Raw genomic sequence first — 8,806 nt, 5'->3', positions numbered from 1 at the left:
AGTAATGTTTGCGCAGGTTGCTCTCTAGTTTCTCGCTCGCGCTTTGCCTCCTCTTCTCGCTCTCTTTTGCGAATAAGTTAGCCACCATATATGCTAGCCGCTTGCTGCAGCTCCACATATATTTTTACCTTGCCTTACCTATAAGCTTAAATAGTCTTGATCGCGAGGGTGCGAGATTGCTGAGTCCCTGTGGCTCACAGATTACTATTACACCAGATGCAGGGCCTGATGATTCCGCTCCAGGTGACGCGCTTGAGCTCAAGTGGGAGTTCGACGAAGACTCTCAACGATACTATGTTTCTTTTCCTGATGATCAGTAGTGGTGCTCAGTTGGGGGTGATCGGGACCGTGTCGCATGTTGGGTTATCTTTTATTTTGGCGCTGTAGTCGGGCCATGAGTGTTTGGATGTTTTAATGCTATTTTTGTACTTGATTGATGTGGCAAGTGTAAGCGAACTATGTTATCTCCCCTTTTATTAATTATATTACATGGGATGTTTGTGAAGATTGCCTAACTTGCGACATATGCCTTCAATGCGATTATGCCTCTAAGTCGTGCCTCGACACGTGGGAGATATAGTCGCATCGAGGGTGTTACAAGTTGGTATCAAAGCCTTCCCCGACCTTAGGAGCCCAATTGCTTGATCGTTTTTAGCAGCCGAGTTGTGTCTAGAAAAATGTTTTGAGTCATTTAGGAATTATATATCGGAGAGTTTAGGAATTCTTTTTACTTCCTAGTCTCCTCATCGCTCTGGTAAGGCATCCTGACGTAGAGTTTTGACTCTTCTCTTCTCAAATTTCACTAAAAAAAATTTTAGGATCACGCGGGTATCTTGGAATCGTTCCGATGGTTTTATGATGAGAACATTGTCTTGGTGCCTCCTGTCAGGGGTTTAGTGGAAGTGTCCCGGGGAGTTGAGCTCTGAGGTGTTGTCATCATAATTTTATCGTTGCAGTTCTGGAATACCTGAGTTTAGTACACCGACATCGAAAATCTCTTTTATGCAGTTAGTTGGTGAGATAACCTCGACGCCACCCAGTACTGGGGCGGGAGTTCGGGAGTATCGCCATAACTTGTATAACGGATGCTTTTCGAAGGTTGAGGTAGATGGTTTCCGAAGTTTTTCTCGGTTATGTGTTGAAGGATGGATACAGCTGGATGTAGGACTTGCTAGATTTGGGTGAGATATTATGCTTCCCCTGTATCCCCAACACCTGATTGCATAACCGGAAAGGTTCGGGAGTTTCGTAGGTGGGAATTCTTGTAGCTCTAGTTCTTCTTCCACGGATATTGGTTTGAGATTGGGATTTCTTACCGATTATTCATTCTTGATCCGTACCTTGTTGATTTATTTCTCTACCTTAATTCTGCATGGCTTCTCAATTTATGGATATGTGACCATTTCAAGAGGAATGCATTCGTTCATTTTGTTCGGATGTGAAGACTATATGTTGCAATTTTCATTCCGTTGGATTCAGCTTCATTTTGTCTATCAATGTGCTAATGGTGGTCAACATCTTTAGGATGGCTCCTCCAACGCGCACGACTCCGAATCCAGATCCGCCACCACCTCCACCTCCTCCGGAGGCATGGCAAGCTGTGATGGCCGCAACCAATGCAAACACACAGTTGATCATGCAAATTCTTCAAGAGCGCAATCAAGGCAACCAAGGGAACCAAGGCAACAATCAGAATCATTTTGCTACACTCAACCAGTTCCTTGCTAACGGGCCAAAGACTTTCAGCAATTGTGTTGAGGCAACCGATGCTGACGATTGGCTCGTGGATCTGTGCAAGCAATTCGAGTGCAGCAACGTCAGGCCTGAGGATTTCGTCAAGTTTGCTTCCTTCCAACTCAAAGATCAAGCTGCAGAATGGTTCCAGCAGTACAAGGATTCCAGAGGTGAACGTGTTATCACTTGGGAGGAATTCCGTCAAGATTTCAGAGCTCACCATATTCCCCAGGGCGTGGTTGAAAGTAAGCGTGAGGAATTCCACAACCTGAAGCAAGGCTCTTTGTCTGTCTATGACTACAACAAGTTGTTCCAGAAGCTCGCCCGCTTTGCCAAGCAGAACGTCCCTGATGAGAAGAGCATGATATACCAGTTCAGGGGTGGTCTCAGAGAAGAAATTCAGATCGCTCTTGTTCTTTTTGAGCCCTTGAGGTAAGATGAGTTCTACAACATGGCATTGAAGCAAGAGGCCGCTCAACTGAGGTGTGATGCTTCCAAGAAGTGAGTCAAAGATGTTACTCCTTCTTCCTCTACTCAAGTGGCCAAGCAGTAGAAGTATTGGCTTCCTCCTCCTCCGTTCCGTCAGCCGTATCAGCAGAAGAGCAAAGGTGGCAGTGGTTCTTCCCACCCACCCAACCCTGGCTTTCAGAACAAGACTTCGTCTCAAGCTCCAAGATCGAGTGCTTCGTACCACCGTCCGCTTTCAGAGGTCACGTGCAACAAGTGCCAACAGAAGGGTCACTATGCCAACAAGTGTTTCAACCAGAGGCGTCTTCCTCCTCCTCCTCCTGTCAGATCGGCAAGTACAGCTGTGGTCAAGCATAACCCCGAGCACGCCAAGGTCAACTTGATGAACGCAGCTCAGGCAGAGGACTCATCAGATGTCATCATGGGTAACCTTCCTGTTAACGATATTCCTGCAAGAGTTCTTTTTGACACTGGTGCATCGCATTGTTTCATGTCAAAGCCATTTTTTACCAAGCATGAATTCGTTTCTTCGCATTTGGGTAAACAAATGGATATCGTTTCTCCTGGCAAACGTTTGAGTGCAAGTCTGGAGGTGCCAGATGTTACTATCACATTGGGCGACTACAAGTTCCTTTCTTCCCCAATGGTTCTTGGTAACTCGGATATTGATCTTATTCTTGGAATGGATTGGCTTTCTAAGCACAAGGCTCAACTTGATTGTGCAGCCAGGCAGATTCAATTGACTCATTCGTCTGAGGATGTAATTGTCTTTGCCGCTCGTGATGATACTATCCGCCTGTTTTCTCTCAATGAGAAGGGTGAACTGGATGCTATCTCGCAAATTCCAGTCGTTTGCGAATATCAAGACGTCTTTCCAGAAGAGCTCCCAGGAATGCCTCCGCACCGGCCAGTTGAATTCGTTATTGATCTTAAGCCCGGTACGGAACCTGTGTGCAAGCATCCTTATAAGCTCGGACCTGAAGAGTTGAAGGAGCTGAAGAAGCAACTCGATATTCAAGAGAAAATGGGTCTCATCCGGCCTAGTTCTTCTCTATGGGGTTGTGGTGTTCTTTTTGTGAAGAAGAAGGATGGAGCGAACCGACTTTGTGTTGATTACCATCCATTGAACAAGAAGACCATCAAGAACAAATACCCACTTCCCAACATCAATGAGCTGTTCGAACAACTCAAAGGTGCCCAAGTATTCTCCAAGCTTGATCTCCGTATGGGTTATCATCAGATTCGTATCCGTGAGCAAGATATTCCCAAGACGGCTTTCAGGACAAGCTATGGTTCATATGAATACACTATCATGTCTTTTGGCCTCGTCAACGCTCCTCCGACGTTCTCTCGCATGATGAACTTCATCTTCAACGCCTACACCAATGACTTTGTTTTGGTCTATCTCGATGACATTCTGGTTTTCTCGAAGAACAAGGAAGATCACGCCAAGCACTTGCGTTTGGTACTCGATAAGCTCAGGGAACATCAGTTCTACGCCAAGTTCTCCAAGTGTGAATTTTGGCTTGATGAGGTTCTTTATCTTGGTCATATCATCTCTGCCAAGGGCATTGCGGTGAATGCTGAGAAGGTGTCTGCAATTGTGAATTGGGAACCTCCTCAGAACGTGAAGCAACTCCGTAGCTTCCTCGGTCTCACAAGCTATTGCCGAAGATTCGTTGAAAACTTCTCCAAGATCGTGAAGCCTCTCTCAAATCTTCTCCAGAAGCACGTCAAGTACGTTTGGTCTCCGGAGTGTGACATTGCTTTCAACACTTTGAAAGAGAAATTGATCACTGCTCCAGTTCTGACTCCGCCTGATGAATCCAAGTCGTACGAGGTCTTTTGTGATGCCTCTCTCCAAGGTCTCGGCGCAGTGTTGATGCAAGAGAAGAAAGTTGTTGCTTATACATCTCGCCAGTTGAAGCCTAATGAGAAGAACTACCCCACTCATGATCTCGAGTTGGCGGCAGTTGTGCATGCTCTCTTGACTTGGAGACATCTTCTATTGGGAAGAAAAGTGGACATTTTCACTGATCACAAGAGTCTCAAGTACATCTTCACTCAGCCTAATCTCAACCTCAGGCAAACTCGATGGGTCGAAATGATTCAAGAGTATAATCCGAGTATCGAGTATACTCCAGGCAAGGCCAATGTGATTGCTGATGCATTGAGCAGAAAGGCTTATTGTAACAGTCTGATTCTCAAGCCTTATCAACCCGAGCTTTGTGAAGCTTTCCGCAAACTTAATCTGCAAGTTGTTCCTCAAGGTTTCCTCGCGAACCTTCAAGTCTCTCCTACCTTGGAAGACCAGATTCGCCAAGCTCAGCTTCTTGATGCTATGGTGAAAAAGGTGAAGATTGGGATTGCCAAGAGTCAACCCAAGTACAAGTGCTACCACCTTGATGACAAGGATACTCTCTTCTTCGAGGATCGTATTGTTGTGCCCAAAGGTGGACTTCGTAAAGTGATCATGAACGAGGATCACAATTCTCTCCTCTCCATTCACCCTGGGAGCACGAAGATGTATCAGGACCTTAAGCAGGCTTATTGGTTTCGAATGAAGCGCAAGATTGCTCAATTTGTGAATGAATGTGATGTCTACAGAAGAGTGAAGGCAGAACATCAAAGGCCAGCTGGTCTCCTCCAACCTCTTGCCATTCCAGAATGGAAGTTTGACCACATTGAGATGGACTTCGTGACTGGGTTTCCAAAGTCCAAGCGTGGCAATGATGCTATATTCGTTGTCATCGACAAACTCACCAAAGTGGCTCACTTTCTGCCTATCAAAGAGTCAATCACTGCAGCTCAATTGGCGGAGCTCTATACCTCTCGAATTGTCTCTCTGCACGGTATTCCTTAGGTGATCTTTTCAGACCGTGGCAGCATCTTTACCTCCAAGTTTTGGGATTCTTTTCAGAAGGCCATGGGCACCAACATCCGCTTCAGCACAGCCTTCCATCCTCAAACTAGCGGTCAAGTCGAGCGTGTCAACCAGATTCTTGAAGATATGCTCAGGGCTTGTGTGATCTCCTTCGGCATGAAGTGGGAGGATTGTCTTCCTTATGCTGAATTCTCCTACAACAACAGTTTTCAAGCAAGTTCGGGCAAGGCCCCATTTGAAATTCTGTATGGCAGGAAGTGCCATACCCCTCTCAACTGGTCTGAAACCGGTGAACGTCAGCTTTTGGGTAATGACTTAATCACAGAGGCAGAAGAAATGTGCAAAGTCATTCGTGATAACCTCAAAGCAGCCCAATCCCGTCAGAAGAGTTACTATGACAGTAAGCACCGTGATTTGGCTTTCGAGATCGGAGATCATGTTTACCTCCGTATCTCTCCTATGAAAGGTACTCGTCGCTTCGGTATCAAAGGAAAGCTTTCCCCTAGATACGTGGGACCTTTCAAGATTGTCAGCAAGAGAGGCGATCTCGCCTATCAACTCGAGCTTCCTTCAAACTTTGCAAACGTTCATGATGTGTTCCATGTCTCTCAGCTCCGAAAGTGCTTCAAGACTCCTGACCGTACCATCAACTTCGAGGACATTGAGCTCCAAGAAGATCTCTCCTATCGTGAGCACCTAGTTGCTATTCTTGAAGAGACTGAACGCAAGACTCGCAATAAGTCAATCAAATTCCTCAAAGTCAAGTGGTCACACCATTCCGACCGTGAAGCTACCTGGGAACGCGAGGATCACCTCCGTTCTGAGTACCCGGCGTTCTTTCAGTCCTAGATCTCGGGACGAGATCCTTTCGTAGTGGTGGAGTGTTGTAACACCCCGGATGTAACTTTCCCAATTTGTACTCCAACTCTTGTCGTTTCCGGTGTTAAGTTATTTTATTTTCTCGGGTTCGGGTTTTTGTCTCCGCGTGTTGTTATCGTTGTCATGCATCTCATATCATGTCATCAGGTGCATTGCATTTGCATACGTGTTCATCTCATGCATTCGAGCATTTTCCCCGTTGTCTGTCTTGCATTCAGGCGCTTCGTTCTCCTCCGGTGGTCATTTCTAGCTTTCTTTCGTGTGTGGGAATTAAACATTTCTGGATTGGACCGAGACTTGCCAAGCGGCCTTGGTTTATTACCGGTAGACCGCCTGTCAAGTTTTGTACCATTTGGACTTCGTTTGATACTCCAACGGTTAACCGAGGGACTGAAAAGGCCTCGTGTGTGTTGCAGCCCAACACCCCTCCAATTTGGCCCAAAACCCACCTAACTCTGCTCCATCATCTAGAGCGTTCGATCACGATCGCGTGGCCGAAAACCGCACCTCATTTGGACTCTCCTAGCTCCCTCTCTGCCTATTTAAAGAACCCCTCCGAATCCGGATCTCCCTCTTCCCCGAAACCCTAATTTTTCCTCTCCGGGCCGGCCGGACACGTCCGTCCGGGCCGGACACGTCCGATCGCCGCCGTCGACCAATCGCCGAGCGCCACCTGTCCCGCGCCCACATCACCGTCCCGCGCGCCGCCAGGCCCGCAGGGGCCCGAGGCCGGCCCCCGCGGCCCAGCGCGCCGCCGCCTGCACCGCTCCCCGCCACCCGAGCGCGCCGCCTCCTCCTCCGAGCCGCCGCCACCGGAGCAAGCCGGCTCGAGCCGCCGTGCGCCGCCTCCACCGCCCGCCGCCTTCGCGCCTCGCCGCGCGCGAGCTCGCCGCCGCCATCCGACGTTGCGAGGCCGACCCGAGCACCTCTCCTCGCCGGCGTGCCCCGCTCTTCTCGCCGGAGCCCATCGTCGCTGGAGCCGCCGCCTCGCCGGAGTTCTCCTCCCTCGCCGGCTGGATCTGGTGGTTGGACCAGATCCACCGGTCCCCGATCCAAACGCCCGCGCCGTTCCCCGGATCTCCTCGTCCCGGGTCCTCCTCGTCCCGTTTCCCGCGAGGTCTAATTTCTTCTAAGTCCCCGGTTTTTTTCCCTGATCCAAGTGCTCATGTTCATAGCCTCGTAACTTTCCATCCGGAGCTTCGATTCATGCTTATAGCATATCAAAATGTTTGTCTCAGAGAGTACATCATTTCATTCCATTGCATCATTTTCATTTGAGTTCATCTTGATGCCCGAAATGCTGTTAGAAGAGGGCTACTTGAGTTAATTGTCAGATCTGCTACTCCATTTAGAGTTTTGTCATTTTTGCCATGATTATTGTTTGTGTGCATGATATGCCCTGATGCTCTACATATGTTTTGTTAAGGGTTTTGCCATCTCTCCAGAGGTGCAACCCATGTATTTTTGTGATGTGTGTGGTGCCTAGTGCAAGCTTGCCAAGTGAGGCACTTGGTATTTCTGATTTCAGAGACTTAGCATTTCCACTAAGTCCTTGAGCTGCTTATCTCATGTTGTCATATATTCATGTTGTTTCCGAGCGATCCGTGCCTCTTTTGAGGATGATCAGTAAGGATGTTTTATTAATCTTGCAGTCCTTTATCCATCCATGTCTTTGTTTGCAATTATGGAGCACCCTAGCTTGAGGCAATCGAGCTCTACTTTTGTTACTTTGTGCATCTGGGCAGATTGTCAACTTGTTTGCAATTTTGCCGATGTTGTTGTAGTTGATACGTGCCTGCTATGTTATTGTTCTTGCCATGTCTAGCTTGCATTTTGTGTGTTCTTGATAGATGTATGCTTATCTTATCATGACTTGCTCCATAGTGAGTGCATCGAGCTCGTAAACATGCCTACTTGAGTTATGTTTCAGCATGTGCCAGTTTTCACTAAGTCTGAAAACTGATGATGCTTTTGCTATGTTCACATGCTTGTTAGTATATTTTCTGATCCCTTTTGGCTCAAGGTCACTAAGGGACTTTTGTTAAGCTCTTTGAGGAGCTCCATGCCATGCTTTAGTTTGCCATGTTCAGGTGCTGTAGCATGTAGTTTTGTTGCTTTAAAGAGGGCTACCTGATCTGAAATTCCAGACAAGTGTTAATTTCACTAAGTCTGAAATCTGTTTGCCATATGCATGTTTGCCATGCTTGTTTGAACCTGTTAATGGATGATTTGGCCGTAGCTCAGTGCTAGACTTTTGTTAAGCATCTTGAGTGCATCCCTGCCAGGTATTTTGTTGACATGTTGGGTGCTGTAGCATGTTCATCTCATTGCATTTAGATGGCTACTTGCTGTAAATCGCAGACCGGTGTCATATTTGAATCGCTTGCCATTTCCAAACCGTAACTCCGATTCTGGCGTTCTTTATATCGTTTTCAAGCGATTTCATCTCATATTTCCAATGGCACACTTGGTTTTCCAAGTTGAGGCCAGGTTCATGCATACCTTGCCAAATCTTGCATATGCATCCCGCATCGCATCCCGCATAGCATATCATCATTGCATCTTATTGTTTGATCCTTGCACGTGGTTGATTGTGTCCTTGTTGCTTGTTTGTCTTGTTTGGGTAGAGCCGGGAGACGAGTTCGCTAACGAGGAGCCCGTTGAGTTTGCTTTCGAGGATCCAGTCAACTCTGACAACTTTGCAGGCAAGATGATCATACCCTCGAAATCACTACTATCTTTGCTATGCTAGATTGCTCGCTCTTTTGCTATGCCATTGCTACGATGCCTACCACTTGCTTTCAAGCCTCCCAAATTGCCATGTCAAACCTCTAACCCACC

This window comes from Triticum aestivum, chromosome 2A (genome assembly GCF_018294505.1).
Source record: "Triticum aestivum cultivar Chinese Spring chromosome 2A, IWGSC CS RefSeq v2.1, whole genome shotgun sequence".
Classification (NCBI taxonomy): domain Eukaryota; kingdom Viridiplantae; phylum Streptophyta; class Magnoliopsida; order Poales; family Poaceae; genus Triticum; species Triticum aestivum.
Note: the sequence above shows the minus strand (reverse complement) of the source record.